Source organism: Lepisosteus oculatus, chromosome 19 (genome assembly GCF_040954835.1).
Source record: "Lepisosteus oculatus isolate fLepOcu1 chromosome 19, fLepOcu1.hap2, whole genome shotgun sequence".
NCBI classification, from domain to species: domain Eukaryota; kingdom Metazoa; phylum Chordata; class Actinopteri; order Semionotiformes; family Lepisosteidae; genus Lepisosteus; species Lepisosteus oculatus.
The window spans coordinates 1,630,960-1,646,640 of NC_090714.1; the positions used below are offsets into that span (position 1 = coordinate 1,630,960).

Consider the following 15,681-nt stretch of genomic DNA (forward strand, 5'->3'; position numbering starts at 1 on the left):
CCTGTTAGGATCGCATCTTCCAAATATTCTTTAAAGAAGAATTAATCTTCTGCTCTGAATATTAATGACCTGATTTCGTTTTGCCCTACCTCCATGACCACCACCAGGGAATGTATCTTTTTTTTTCCCTGTAAACAGCTTTTTATCTTTTTAATTATAAAATGAGTACATAATGAGTGAATCCACTCTTATTTTTGGAAATCACAACAGTTGATCTCAGCAGACCAGAGCACATCTCCACTCCCTCTTGGATGCCAAAGGACTATATCTGAAAAGTTTATACAGTAGCTAATAGTGGAAGCGACTTTCCACAGGAGATACTTGCTTACTTGCCAACTTCATCCTTGAGACCTTCTTTAAATCCCACCACCTGTTTTAACCATTTTCTCAACAGGCAGAATTGCCTGTCAATGAGCAATAGGAGCAAAATCTCAGTCACTTTCCTTCCTGCTTGTCTGCAAGTATGTTTTTGACCAAAGCAGGATTGAATCTGACAGGATTTCTCTTATACATGAAAGTCCTAATGGCTTGCGTTCAAGTACTGTGGGTTGGACGCTCAACCAGAAGTGGACTGAAAAGGGGGAAACGGAGGGAGAGGGTCGAGTGGGAATAGGAAAAGAGAGACCAGATTGCCGCAGATGGTTCCTGTAGGATTGATGACATCAGGGGAACTGAAAGAGAAGCACAGGCAGTAGGGCAGAGCCCCTTGTTTTCGGCTGAGCATGGAGGTGGAAGAGGCAGGAAAGAGATTCTGGCTTGTGACAAACACTTGACAAACATGACAAGGCTAAGTTCTCTGTAATGCTGAATGCGACATGTCTGCCTCCAGTGAAACCGAAACGCTGAGTGCTAGAAAAAATGCATGCAGCGCTGTGTGGACCTAGAGAAGACTTCTACACTAGGAGTGTGACATTCGAATGTGAGCTCCTCCAGAACGTTTGTTAAATAAACACCATCAGCGTAAGAAATAATCCCTATGAGCCTGGATTTTCTGGGACCAGGACCCCCCACATACTTCTAGGCGCCACCAGGGGAGTGTGGAAGGTCACTTGGCCAGAGATCCCTGTGACTTCTCAGGCCCCTCAGGCTTAAAGTAATTCCAACTGGGAGATGCAGCAACTCATCTGGTCAGCACGACTTCTCCCAAATGCTCTGTAGCCTCTATGTTTTCTGTTCATGTTACAACGTTTCAATGTGGAACCGACTTCTATTTGTTGGCAGCTCACACAATGAAGCAGCTCCCTACATTAACAACTTTACACAGGCCACACCTGTACGTGAATCAAGAAAGTAAAAAAACACCAACAGCTTATTTTTGTTTATCTTGTTCATATTCTATTATTATTCAGAGATGTTGGCCCCTTATGCTCCATCTTATCCTCTCAGATCCTCTGGGCAGTGTTTACCTGTACCATAAACTAAAGAAATTGTTCAAATAGTGTCTGGAATCTCAGGAAGTCACTGTCTTTTGACATCAGATGTGCTGTTTCCCTCTTTAGATTGCCTTACACTTCAAACACAAATACGTCCTATTGTATTTTACATTTTTTATTTTGTTACTGTGATGAAATATCTGAAAATGTTTAAATGTATTTTCTGACTGCATTGTATGCTTCATTTTTAATGTGTTTCCCTTCTCACTTAAATGTTTAAGAATGTTAATGAACTTAACGTAATGAAATGTTTAATCTTGTATTTTGATAGAAATTGCTCCCTAATATATAAAAAGATATTGGTGACACTAACAGACAATGAGTGAAAGTAAAAGAAGAAAATGAGTGAAAGGAAATATTTCATGTGAAATATGACTTCAAACCTTAAAATGTTAAAATGAAAATATTAAATACTTTCATTAAAATAGTATTGTATGATACAGTATTTGGAGTACCTTATATGTAAAAGAACAGATGCTCTATTAAAGTAAGGCGTTTTTTTTCTTGTTTTCACATTTTCTAACAAAGCAAGCAAATAAGCAAACAAACAATTAAAAATGAAATAAAAAAATAAAAAAATCAATGTCTCCCTAATTAAGACAGTGCTTCTAGCAATCAAGGCTAGGTAACAGATGGAGCACGTTGAAGCTATGCCAGGTTGGACTTTAAAAAGCTGACATTCAACATCTTCCAGGATCCCAAACCAGCGCAGCATCAATCCTACAACTGAAATAAACCTTGAGGGACAAAATGCTTGAGGGAAACATTTCAATCCATCCTTCCATCTGAACATTAGTTCCATTAAAAATACCAGAAGCCCTAACCTACATAATATATCTTTCTTTTGTGCATTGCATATTACAAACAAATCAAATACCTGACTAGTTAGGAAGGATATGTTTGAACTGAGTTCCAAAGTCTTATAGTTAGCAAAATTCACTTTGAGTGTAAATCTTAACTCTAAACCTAGTGATGACTGCAGCCAGCAGGCAGACTAATGTTGGCTATTTTTAGAACATGTCCAGAGAAGAAATTCTTTCACTTCTTAGACTCAAAACCCTTATTTGAAGTGAACAAAGCTTTAGTATCTTTTTTAAAATAATGGAACTGAATGATGGAGCGGAATACAGATTTGAAATGTGTAAGGACATTCCTTCATCTCCTTAGAACAGAATAGATAAGAAAGTTAGAATATCCAACTTCTGCTAATCTTTTCCAAACAAAAAATGGCAACCCTGTAAGTATTTCTTGCATTAAATGTAAGGCATCGCTAAGCCATGGAGGGTTTAACATGATTATTCTGCTAACACTGTGCTTTAAAAACATTTCTATAGCTTTTGCCTGCATGATACAAAATTGAAAACATACAAAGTGCAAGTATCCTTAATCCATCCTACTGGTGTGTAGAATGGACACTATAAGATTATGACCCAGGGTTGATGAAATGTGAACTCAGTTAAAGTACAATTTCGTTTTTTTTTTTGCTTTTTGGTTTGAGTGTTTTTTCTGGGTTGCATTATGGACTATTTATCTGATGAATTGGAGACTGAGGTCCACTCAGCACAGAAAACAGCAATAACATTTTAAGAGTTGTTCTATATTAACCCACAGACAACACTGCTATTGTCCTGACAAGTATTACTGTATCTACGAAGGCCAAGTTACTTTTCTATTGTCTGGTTCTCAATAGGAGCAAGTTTCACTGGAGAAATCTACAGGCTACCCTGCTCTACAGGATGCTCTAGTGAGAGCAGTAGTTCCTAAGGCAGCTGACGAAGCAGTCTCACAGAGTCTCCTCAAAGCTTGCCTCTCTCTGCTGCTGATGATATACCATAAAAGGCAACTAATTTCAAAGCCACAGATAAAAGAGCCACTCTAGACAATGTGAACCTCTGCCACCGCAGAAAACCTGATTTGACTATGTCTTTAGGATGAAAAGCGAAAGATGAACCAGGGGACACGACTGGAAACCTCTTGGAAGGGCCTTTAAAACTGAGAACAGGAGGAACATTGTCCCATTGCATTTATGGGAGTATGGAGCAAGCTACCCTGGCATGGTGTTAAAGGTGATACCCTGACTTCTTCCAAAAAAGCTCTGAATGAGAACCTTGGAGCATTTACAGCATCTACTAACTACCTAACAGGCTAGAGGAGCCCAACGGCCTCATCTCAAATCTAGCTTTTTTTTATATTTTTTGATATTCTTATGTAAATCAATGTTGGAAGCCACTTCTTCCTGGCTTTTAAATGCCACCCAACCAATTGTAGCAGGTCATTCCACATTGTTCTGTGGGAAATTGTTACCGACAAGAAACTACTTCTTGATTACACCCACCTCCCTCTTACATCTTGCATCTATAAAGCAATCACAGAGCCTAAATATTCCATCTTAAGTGGTTTATAAATGGCAGTGCCTTTCAAAAAAGAAAGTCTTCTATTAGCGTGTTTTCCCAACTACACAGAATGTAGGGCCAATGCCTGGGCTGCCCCTGCACTGAAACACCAGTGTATCGTCAATCCATAAGGAGGGGAACTATTATCTTTAATGAGGTGGTAGGCAGGGTTAGTCTCTTGCAGAACAGAGCTCAACTTTGCCAATAGAAATGCTGCTTATTTGTTTACCCGCAGGAAGAATAAGGTACTTGGTGATGCTGTAAGGTTTCTCAATCCTGGTGATTAAAAGTGAAACGGCATAAGATGGCCCTAGAGTTTTTGTTGCCACAGGTACTGGTTTACACATATATTCAGGTAAATTTTCATTCATAAAATGCCACGCACGTGGCTAACATGTTTTGTTGTAAAATTACAGGGGGCCTTTGTGTTTAAAGCTGTGATTGTCTCGTCCTTAAGCACTGTTTGCTTCTGAGCTAGTGTAAGGAAAACCAAATGCTCAATTAGAACTGCAAAAATTTAGTTTTTTTACTGTACTAACGGCTCCCAATTCTTGTTCTTCACCATCTGTGTCAGTTTCAGCTCTTCCTCCTCTTGCCACAGCCACCTAGAACAAAATTATCAGAAAATAAATTGCTGTATTTATTTTTGTATTTTAGTAGCCAATAAAACACTGCAGGAGAACGCAGGTCTTGAATGGGAGTGAATCAATGAAGTGTAGCAGGCATCATTTACTAACTGTAAAGCGCTGTAATGAAATGCAAATTATTTAAATAATGTTTTTGTTATGATTTATGGCCTTATTTAAGACCTTATACTACATCCTTGCAAACAAAGTGTGGGTATGGAGTCCCGATTTTGGAAAAAGCACCCTATCTGACCAGTAGGTATAAAAGAAAAATAAGTGAATGTTCTGAATTTACCAAGGTTTGCCATGACATACAGTGACCAGTAGCAATTCACTGGGCCAAAATGTAATTTGCACTGTGTAAAGGAAATATCAGAGTAAATTAGGCCTTGTAGTCTATAAAGGGAAATCATGCCATAAATCAGAACAATCAGAATCAAACCAAATCATCAAACAAAACTAGGGGCAACACAAATGACCAAAAATAAAATGTGAAGCCAAGACTTCCCATGATGAAAAATGTGGGACTTGATAAGGCCCGTTTCCAAAGAAACATGTTGATAACAGAGTGCAATTTAAAACAGCACAAAGATGAAGGAAGGAGTGGAAGTAGGAAACTAAGAAATTTGAAATGAAGGAGCAGATTCATCCAAATGCCTGCAGGGAAGCAGGAAACTGCATCCATATATTTGGATCGGTCTCAAGATGTCTAAATATTGTGTTAGAATTGGTTGACACCATCTTGTGTAGAATGACAAAATTTCAACACCAGGATATTTAAAATCATTGATTTAACCCAGAAAAGACTGCTAAAACTATTGAAAACTATTGAAAACATGAATAAGGAAAGTGACTGTAGTGTTATCTTAAAAAAATAGGTACTGTATCTTCTGCATACAGTGAGATGCAGTTCACTTTGTTCATGGTAATGGGAACAAAGGTGCTGACTGTTGTTTGTCTGTGGGGCTCGAACTATATAGCAAATAGTATCAGGATAAGAAGGCAGCCATGATGTGTACACCTAGGCACAGAAAGCCTTGGCTCAACAACATGAATTATGGGTTTCATCGTCTTGGTCACTTCTGCCCCTAGACCCATAATGTCTAACACCCTTTTTGGAATCCAGAGAAATGATTGCAGATAAAGATTTGGTATCAGAAGCACCATGAAGGGTATGAAGAGATGGAAATCATTATCTGTAGCCAGCTGGGTCTATCAAACCTCTTTTAATCAGAATGGATTAATGTCTGAGTTTATCAGGGACAGGGGGCAATAGCTGGCACATTGAGAAATGCCCTTTTCTATTTATCAGTAATAACAAAATAATAACTGCAATACGCTCACCAATAGAAGATCCTAACTGACCCCAAAGTCCAATATTGTATCTATCAAAGCCCAGAAAACTTGTCTTTATACTACAACACATCTCTTCAGATCAGGGCAACCAGAACAGTTGATTCGCATCCAGAAAGGCATGGCAGCTGAAGGCTTTTGAGGAAATATCTCCAGTTTCCAATATCATGTGAAATGTCAAAAAATAATAAATAAAGTATCACAATTCAGCACATATTAAAGTTGTGTTACAGACTATATAACCTATCGAAGGCATGATAAATGGGATTCTAGCAAAACCATAATTGTTGCAGAGCCACAGATCTAGAAACTTGGTTACTGCAGTGATAATAGTAATTCTGTGTATAAGGTTGTCTGAGCAAAAGATTAAGTTCTTTCCTTGCGATATCCAGTTCAAGATCAATTGTTTTGAAGAAAGAACTTCTCAACATATGCATGACGATAGCTAATCTATCTTCCAATTCTTTGCCTTAGTACAAACAGGATTTACAGAGATTAGAGGAAAATAATGTGGCGGAGCTCCTAATGAAGCTCTTAATAGTATCCCAAAGGATCTGAGATCACTGAGCTGCAGTTGAAAAAAAGAAATTTCTAAAGTATGGATTGAAAACTTAATCGGAATGACTCATTCTGCAGCGATGTTGAAATGCCTGTTTAGTGGCTTTATTACAAATGCAGTTCTGAGTTCATTGCTTTATGATTTGAAATCTGAGATAGATAAATTAGATAAATTGAGAAAAAAATGGATTTCAATGTGAAAATGAAATTGGTCTTAAAGTATAGTTTGTGTTTGGTTGATGAAAACAGAATATCTTCATTGGATTGTTTACAAAATTAGTTTGACATCAAAACGGCCAAAGTTTGAGCACAGAGCAGCAAGTGAAGCATTTTGTAAGAGGTGTGCTTTCCGCACAACTTAAAGTTCAAGTTAACTGTCATTATACTCATACATGGGTATATTGTATAGTGAAATGCTATTTATGGATGGAATATTGCATGCATGTCTGCAGCAATATTGGTAATGGTGAGGTGGAGCAGGAGCTAGGGTCATAAGAGGGTAACATTGAAGTTATGACTTACTACAAAAAGATTAAAGGGGTACTGGGAGACGAAAAGCAGGACTATGCCTGTGAGGTCATCTAAACACTGGCTTGAGAATGTCAGCAGTCAGGTCAAAGCAGCTACAAGACTACCAGATATAAACCCTTTCTCCACCTTAAGGAATATAGATTTAACACACATTTGAGTTAAACAAGCACCGAATATAAGTCACAGAAGGCTTGTATTCTGTAGTAATTGCGCTGCTGAAGCTCCAATGTTTTATAAAACTGTCATGTTCAGAGGCAGTTTCTTGTGCTGTAATCTCATCAAGTAAATCCAGCTGAAAACCAAGCTGCAGTAAAAAAAAAAGTCTCCCACATTTTTGAGCCCTGATACTCATTTTCACCAATACACCAATTTTTGCTTCCGACGTTTTTCTGGAATAAGAATCCCGAAACCCATGTCAAAGGATGCAGACAGAAAGGTCAGTACAATCCTGACCAGAAGAAGTGAAATGAGAAACTATTGGCTTAGAGAGATCTATAATCTTCAATGCTCTGATGTGTTCAGTCAGCAGGTTTTTTTCCTATTATACCAGAGTAACGGCTGAGCATTTCCTTTATGAATTCAAGCACAGGATAAATCTTTTGTTTTGGGCTTGGATTATTGGAGGAACTGCAGATCACAACTACACTGTTCCCAAAAATGCTGGAAAAATGTGTTTTCATACAATACATCATTAGAACATTGACATCTGCACCTCAGGCTCAGGCTGAGCTAGGGCATTTTCACAAGTTTGTTATAGCAGATTCAGTAGAATTGTACTTGGGAGCCTTCAGTGATTGGTAGTTTGCTGTAACTGTACTACTTCAACTGAGTTTTCATTTTAGTAAGGTTAGGGCCTCCACATACGGTATGTATGCTGTATCTTAGTAACTGAGTACGTGGTTTAAGTATTTTTTTTAAAGTCAATGTGAAAGCTGTAGAGAAGACATGGTACTTTCAGGAATTTCACAACTAACAACAATATTAAAGGTTTTCGTTGAGAGATCCTAACTGTTGGTCCATATATCTTATTGTGCGTGGGGAAAAAGTAGTCAGATTTCAAATAGGTTCTGAATAGCATAATTTAATGTCAAAACATCTCCTTCGTGTTCTTCATGGTCTCTGCAAATCTATCTGGAACTTCCTTTAAGGAATAGCTAGTTACTGATTTATCATGACGACTTCTGTAGGCTATCAGGGAGTCATTTTGATCAATTTTAGGAAATATTCAGAGGATCTTCAATTGTTTTTGAAAAGGCATAATAAAAGCAAATTGGTTCAATGTTTATATGTTGGAGTAGCTTCCTTGAACAAAATATTGCCCAAGTATTTGCTGTTTGCCTGTGAGGATACTGGATTCAGGGTTGATTTAGTGAGACCACAGCTTTCCACTCTCTTTTCCTGTGATGGTTGCTTTAAAAAAAAACTAGACTAATTTAACTAAGCTGTTACTTAGGTTCCAATAACAGCTAATGCAAACTTCACTTTTTTTAGTTAATAAGTCAACATAGTGAACCTCTTCTTTAAAAATAATTTGCATGTATTATATGCTCAAGCATGTCAACCGTTTAATAAACCTGTAATGTACTATGACATTGTTTTCCAATGCATATCCATTTATGTGAAGCCTGCTTTCTGTTTTGAATGAACAAAAACAGATAAAAAAGGGGAATGTTTCCCATATAGACAGGGATTGAAAAATAAGTGATAGGATATTATTCACATCTGTTGTGCCCAGACAGGTTATTTCTTAGCGTGATCGTCTGCTCTGACTTTTCAAAGTAATCATTTCCTCCCTGAGGCTGAAATATCTAAGACGAAATGAAAGCTAACTTGTGTTTTTTTTTGTTTTCTAAATATGAATTCACTTTTTATTCACTGTAGGCAAAAGCAAAGATATTAAAACAACAATCTAAGTAAAAAAGAAGGCTTTTCTGTCAAATGGCATGAATACTGTAATTTATTTTACTTACGGTCGAGGAAGGGTCGTGTTTATCAGGCTCAATAGTAAGCTTGCATGCCACTGAAATGAAGCTGCTTTTAGTTTGATAAACGTGAAGCTCATCTCATTTTACCTTTGTCTTACTTAATGTTTACTCCACAGAAGGCAGACAAGTTGACAAATGGTCTGTCGGTTTGGTAAATCACCGCCAGTGGAATGGAGAACTAATATCTTATCTAAGCATTAATATCTAAAAATCTTGCATCTAAACTCTGGAATCAACAGCCTTATCATTTTCTTTTTTATTCCAGGACACAGGGAGCATGTTGACAGAAACAAGGTGAGCCCCTTTACAGAAACACATGAATTAAATTAAATATTTTTGTTCTGTCTTGAATTAATTGTTCAGCTATTAGAATACTGTATATACAGTACAGTACTATCCTATACTGCATTTAAATATCATGGACCAACCAATCACCAGCTACAGTATGAAGTAATCCCAGAAAGAACTGTACAAGTGGTTATATAATCTATATTTTTGTCAAGAGATACAGGATGCAAACGGTCGACTCGCCCATCTAGACACTTATTTGAAAATTCACAGGCAGAAATAAGAGGACATTCGTTCAGAAGTCCACATCAGTTTGGTCACATGTATATATGTCTGAAGTGTAAGGAGTGTCAATGTGGATGCCATTCAAAGGGAAATAAAGAGAAATAAAATCATTGATCACTATTGTGCAAATAGCTGGAGACTGCAGTGGTGTCGAGTATTCAGATATAGTAACTATCTCTAGCTGAGCTGCCCTTGCATTTTTTAACAAGTTGTGTTAATGCAAAAAAAAAACAGAAATAAAAAGAAACAACCGGATTGGTCAATAACGCTATAGACAGATTGCACTACAGGTTCCATATCTTTCATCAAAATCAGCCCCTTGGCTGGTTAAACTGACAGACAAAAGGGGACCATAAAAAGGATTAATGATTCTTTTTGTAATGCTCTCTTTGTACAATTTTAATATTAATAACTTAAAGAAATTATGCCACTGAAACCATGTTCTAGCTGTAGGCGTAGTTGATGAAGAGATTTTTTTAGTTGTTCATTACCAGTACTGTTGCCTAGATGTCAGATGGAATACTGACACAGTCTGAATTGCCTCGCTTTTGCCTCTAAAGAACAAATACATTGCAAAACAAAAGGCATTGAAAACAGAAATTTAGATGATCAATGTTATAATGGGTTCAGTTGCACGCCGAGGGCTGTAACTTTGCTTAAATGGCAAATAATGTATAAATGCTGAGCGAAATACAGGACGTTAGAATTTGTGGGATGAAAAGGCCTAGAAAATACTGTGATAAATATCCTGCTGCTTCATAGTAATAAAATGGACTGTGATGTCCAACAGGTGCTGTCAATTCTAAAATTGCACTTAATGATATTAGTATGTCAAGAGACACAAATGAAACAGTATGTTCAGGTATAGTAATTGAGAGGAAGATTTATTATAGAGTAAGCTATCTGTTTCTCCCACTGTATATTGAAAATATGATTTGTGGGACATTATCTGGTCAAGAGGGATTTAGGGAACAACAAGTTATCTTGAAGAAATTCATGGAAAAATCGAAGAAGCCTGAAGTAGAACCCCTTGTTTGAAAAGCATTTTGCCGTTTGTTACAAGTTTATCCACACAATCATCTGTACCAAAAGTGACGTGGCAAAGACAACCATGTTCACTATGAATACATCACAACCACTGTATATACTGTATGTTTTGCCTTTGATTAAAATGAGTGGTGGATCAGGATATTATCCGTACTCCAAAGCTAGTTTGAAGAGAATGTTTGGTATCTGAGATCATTGGTTGAGATCTATCATTTCTTGCCAGTCCAGTAATGTTAAATCAGGCTATGTCAGGTGATTGTTGTGGGTTAGTAATCCCTCATACTAGAGCTGTGAACATCCTACTGTATAAACTTTGACTTCCACAGCGTTTGGCGTCCACAGTTCAGATATGAAAGTCAAAATGAAACCCTGAAAAAGAAGCTGGCAATATGAAGAGCATGAAATTATGTATTTCAGATAATGTGGTACATAATGCAGGTGTCTTCGATATTCTTTGATCTTTCGGATATAACCAAGTCTGGGTTAGCCAAAGCATCTGCAGGCTGATGACAGAAAAAGTATCAGAGCTGTCCAGGAAACCTTTAAACAATTGTCAGTGAAATAATCTTCAACCTCCAGAGTGCAAGGGTGAAGTTTTCAAACTGTACAGTCCCCAGAAAACTCTGCCAGTGGAATTACAACGCTTGTACTGCAGATTGTAAACCTTGAATCAGAACGTTTTATGGATAACTGAGACTAAGATACACCTTAACCTTTCCTTCCCTTTGGTGAAAGTGTGAACAAGGAAAGGATCTGTGGAGGCTCCATAGAACATCACCTCATCTATGGAGCATTGTGCAAGTACTGCCATGGCCTGCAAGGCCACCTCCAGAACTGGCTCTTTCATCTTTACTGATGATTTAACTCTTGATGACATCCACATAACAATTTCTGATGCTCACAGATTCATTCTGGCTGCTCTTGTAGAGGGAAATGCTCCTCCACTTTTTGCAACACTAGGTACTTGGTCCTCCTCTCTTTAAAGGCTTTGTAAAGAACAATTTCTTAGCATGATGCAATCAGTGCAAATAAGGCTGGCGTCTGACATTTCTAGGGCAATGGTGTAAGCCATTTTATCTGAATTGGCAGAGACCACCAAGGCGCCATGGCTCTTTGAGTCAGGATCAGCCTATATATGAGTAAAATGCAGTCTGTTAAGCTAAGAATTAGGACAGTGAAGCATTATGCACCTTTGTTACAGGGTATACTGCTTATACCAATATGGATTATGTCATACTGTACCCATTTTAATGTTCTTTATGATTTAGCGAATACAGGGCAGTAAACAATAAAGACACACTGATAATTTGCTCAGACCATCTACTTAGTGGCTCCATTTTGTCTGGAAGGATGGTGGGGCAGTTTGCAGACCCTAAAGCTGGAAGAGATCAGAAGCAAATTTAGAGGGATAGTGGCTGTTTTTTTTATACTTGAGGGAAGATTTACATTAAGTAAAGCTCATGCAAGCAAATATCACATGTAGCATATATGGAATGCACATATACTTTTTTATTTACAAAAAACGATTCTGGCTGGGCCAGAATAAAACCTAGTGAATCAAATTTTACCTTCTGTATGAAGAGGTGAAATGTTTTTGAAGTGCTTGTGGTTTGTTGAGTTCTGCTCTTTTGGTATGAAGCACATGTGTTGTCATATGGGGTGTGTTTGGCAGGGAGGCGGAGCTCTCAACAGAGAACTGCAGAGCTGACCACAGCTGAAGAGCATCTGGAAGCTCAGGAGATTCAGCTGGAGGCGTGATTATAAGATCAGGCTGAAAACGTCCCTGGGAGAGTTGAAGCAGGATGTCAGTCCTGAGTTAGTGGCAGTCCAGAGGAGAACAGGTCTCCTGTTAACATGCAGGCTGAGGCACAGCAGTGAGAGTCACCAGGTCGGAGCTGTGTCTAATAATAAGAGCTGGAAAGAACAGGTCTGCCGGATGTGAGAACAGAGTAGTGGCTGCAGTTGAAGAGGGGAGAGACATGAGAGCAACAGTGTCAGAGGAGACTGTGGAGAAGAACATCGAAGGGATGGAGTGAGAGCAGCTATCCTGGAGGGAATTGTCTGGTGTGAAAGATGAGATTATTTAAAGACAGAGCAGCCTGTTGAGTGTGAGAACAGGGCTGTGCAGTAAGTCCATGGTGAGTAAGAGTGAGAGTAAAACCACAAGTGAAGGGCTTGGCGACACAAGGAACTGAAGGCATGATCTCAGAGGAGATCAGAGAGCCCAGGAGCTGGGGGTCCAGACAGCCTGGCACAGCCGTGTGTGCTCCCCGTGTCCTGGTGATCGGGGGATCAGAGGAGAGTGCGTGGAAAGAATGAAAAAGAGGAAGAAAAGTTCCCCAGCAGGCTGTGAGGGGTGTCTGGAGAGTCAGTTCTGCCTGTTGGTGTCCATAGTGGCAGCCACTACCCCCATGGCCTCATACACCTTTTTGCAATCAGCCAGCTTTCCTTGACTGAGTTCTTCCTCCCTGCTGCTTTCACCAGCTCCCAGAGTCTATGCCTGAGCTCTCACAGTACTTGGGAGTTTTCTACTGGACACCATTTGGCTCTGGTGCTGATCCTGCTCTAGACCTCCTTAAGAAATGGTTCATCTCCCGCCAGGTAGGTTCTGACTCTTCAAAAGCACTGGTGGGGTTACTCTGAGGCTGAGAATTTTGAGTTTATTGGAATATAACATGTACCTTGGTACAGTATACTAGTGATATGCTAATGAGTTAAATAGTTGCTGCAGTTAACCAGTTAAAAAAAGTGCAAGTAAAGCAGTATTTATAACTTTGACATGACCCAAGGGAAATGTGAAAGAACTTTACACAAAGAGTTGTAGGAGAATGGCACAGGCGATCCAACCATTTTTCTAAATCAACAGCCTGTTTTCTTTCGAGCAACGGCTCCATGAGGTTATCCAATCAAACTGATATCAGTAACTGAAAGGGCTACATGGATCAAATACTGTCCTCTCTTTTGACCTTTCTCATGTTCTTGTAACTTATTACATGAACACATCAGCTGCATGACTAGAAGTAGAAAGGTGGTAAATTGAGTGCATGATAAACGTTCACACATGAAAAATCTGACTTCTTGGTGCAGAGTTAAGATGGATAAGGTTATAGAACAGTAAGTGTCCTGCAGAGAACTTTAGAGCCCACAGCTCGCCTGCATGTTTCTAAATCCTTTCATTCACATTCCTGTGGCTCTCAAACACTCATAAGGATTAAATGCACTAACTGTGATTACTCAGATGGCCATGGGAAAGGGGATTTTGAAACTTGTAACTCATGGGGGCTTCTGTAAACATGCTCGATATCTTTAACACGTTTTCACGTGGAGCCAAGAAAAAAAGCTGCCTGCGCCGTCAGACTGTGGCCACGCCCACTCGAATGACATCTCTCGCAGGCCACGCCCCGCGCACCTGTGCGCCAGGTTCTGCTGGAGAGAGCGGAGCTGAGTGCGTTTGTTCCGCGTCTTTTCTGATTCTTTTCTATTTTTCCTTTATTTGAATATAGATAAAATTTAACTCAAGTAATTATGTAGTCTAAACTTTATATGACAAAAGGGTTAAACACGTAATTTTGTTGGGAGCTAAGTAGCACTTTTAATGTGTCTTTGTTCACAAAACTAAGCGTGTGCATTCATCCAAACCTACGTTTGGAAAGTACTTTGTCAAGTTTTTCGTTATTTTCCAGAGTTTGTTGTGTGATAATGCTCTTCTATTCGCTTGCCACTAATACATTTTAATGGGCTTTCAAAGGACAAGATTCGTACTAAATAATGGGAGTTTAAAAGTAAGTACAAACATTTTTTTCATGTCTTTGCAAGTATCTCATTAAGAGATATTTTGCGCCATCTGCCCTGGTGAAAACGCCGTTTGCTACTAAGAAACCTTCTTATCTTTAAATACTCGTCTAAAAACTTGTGTTCTTGTGTTTCCAGTTTGGTGTCTTCGGGCAGGACGGGCTTGGCTCAGCTGCTGAAATTATCTATGTAAGTATAAACCTTTTTGTTCGTTGACACGTATCGTATTGAAGTACACTACAGTTTTTGGAAGAAGACTCAAACTAGGCGATACTAGATTTCTCCAGGGCACAAATGGTTTTGACCCGACAACGTTGTTATGTATAGCAATCATTTTCTACTAAAACTGCGATCCAATGTCGCTTTTTTAATGCGCATAATACGGATTCATTAGAAGCCGTTTTAGCTTCCAAATTGCATCACAACAATTAAGACAACGGAACCTATAAAACTATGGATTGATTATTTGTGTGTTAAATAAGTTTGTGCTGGTCTCTAATCGATACACTAGATGTATTGTGTCTTCGGTATTCACACTTGTAACCGCTTCAATACCCTGTAAAGCAGGAACGTTTTCCGTTACACCAGGCTGAGCGCTTTGTTCCAACTGGAAATCTTTTTCAACTGTATCAGTCGATACAGAAGCTCGATCTAACTGGGATCATTTCGAGATCCTGTTTGTAACCGAAAGTTAATACTGATTTCTGTTGTTTTACAGGAATTGCAACAAAGTTCCAGTCTTCATTCCGGTCGCTGCCTCGGAGAAACAGTAACGTGCTGTGTGTTTCTGTTTTGACATGTAGTTGCTTGCAAATGTTTTCTTACTCTGTTGACTTGTAACACTATTTAGCGTTAATGTTGCCGTGCTTTGACACTTTGTAATTGAAATGCATGTTCATTTTCACTTTGAAGCTTGTGCATCCGACGTATTGTAATGCTTTGTTTTGTATGCCATTTTCGCTCAATAAATTGTTGATTGAACCTTGATTTTGTTCTTTGGTTTCTTGTGCAGAGTTTTGTACCCCCTTGGCCCTGAAAACCCCCGGTGTTGGTGAGTTTTTTGGCGGAGAGATTTTGCTTACAGTTTGTGGCCGCAAGGGGACCCCCTATCGCTTTTTGACTTAAAAAGGTCAAAGGCTACCCCCTTTTCAAGCGTGTCCAGATTTTCCCGCCAAAAAACTTAGTATCTGGGGTTTCTCTCGGGGTCTGGTAGCAATCAAGCCGAGCCTCGCCCACCCCCCCTCATTGGAGAGGGGTAGGCGGGGGCTGGCTGATTGACCGCAGCTCTAGCCAGGCCCACTCGCTCCCGGCAGGAGAGGATGGCAGGTTGGTGGTGGCTTTGGTCCCTGCAGAGAGGCAGGTCTCCTGGGGTTGTGGACTTAGAAAGCTG

The 15,681-nt window shown here is 39.1% G+C and overlaps 1 long non-coding RNA gene across 2 annotated transcripts in view; it reads left to right on the plus strand.

Moving 5' to 3' along the window:
- The window catches only part of LOC138224305 (uncharacterized), a 28,528-nt gene extending 13,250 nt beyond the window's left edge, over positions 1-15,278 (plus strand). Inside the window, exons 2-5 of one of the 2 annotated variants that reach the window (XR_011182752.1) lie at positions 9,145-9,173; positions 12,984-13,100; positions 14,430-14,480; positions 15,010-15,278. This is a non-coding gene — a long non-coding RNA (uncharacterized lncRNA). The other variant, XR_011182753.1, reaches the window with a different exon arrangement.
- The last annotated feature ends 403 nt before the right edge of the window (positions 15,279-15,681 follow it).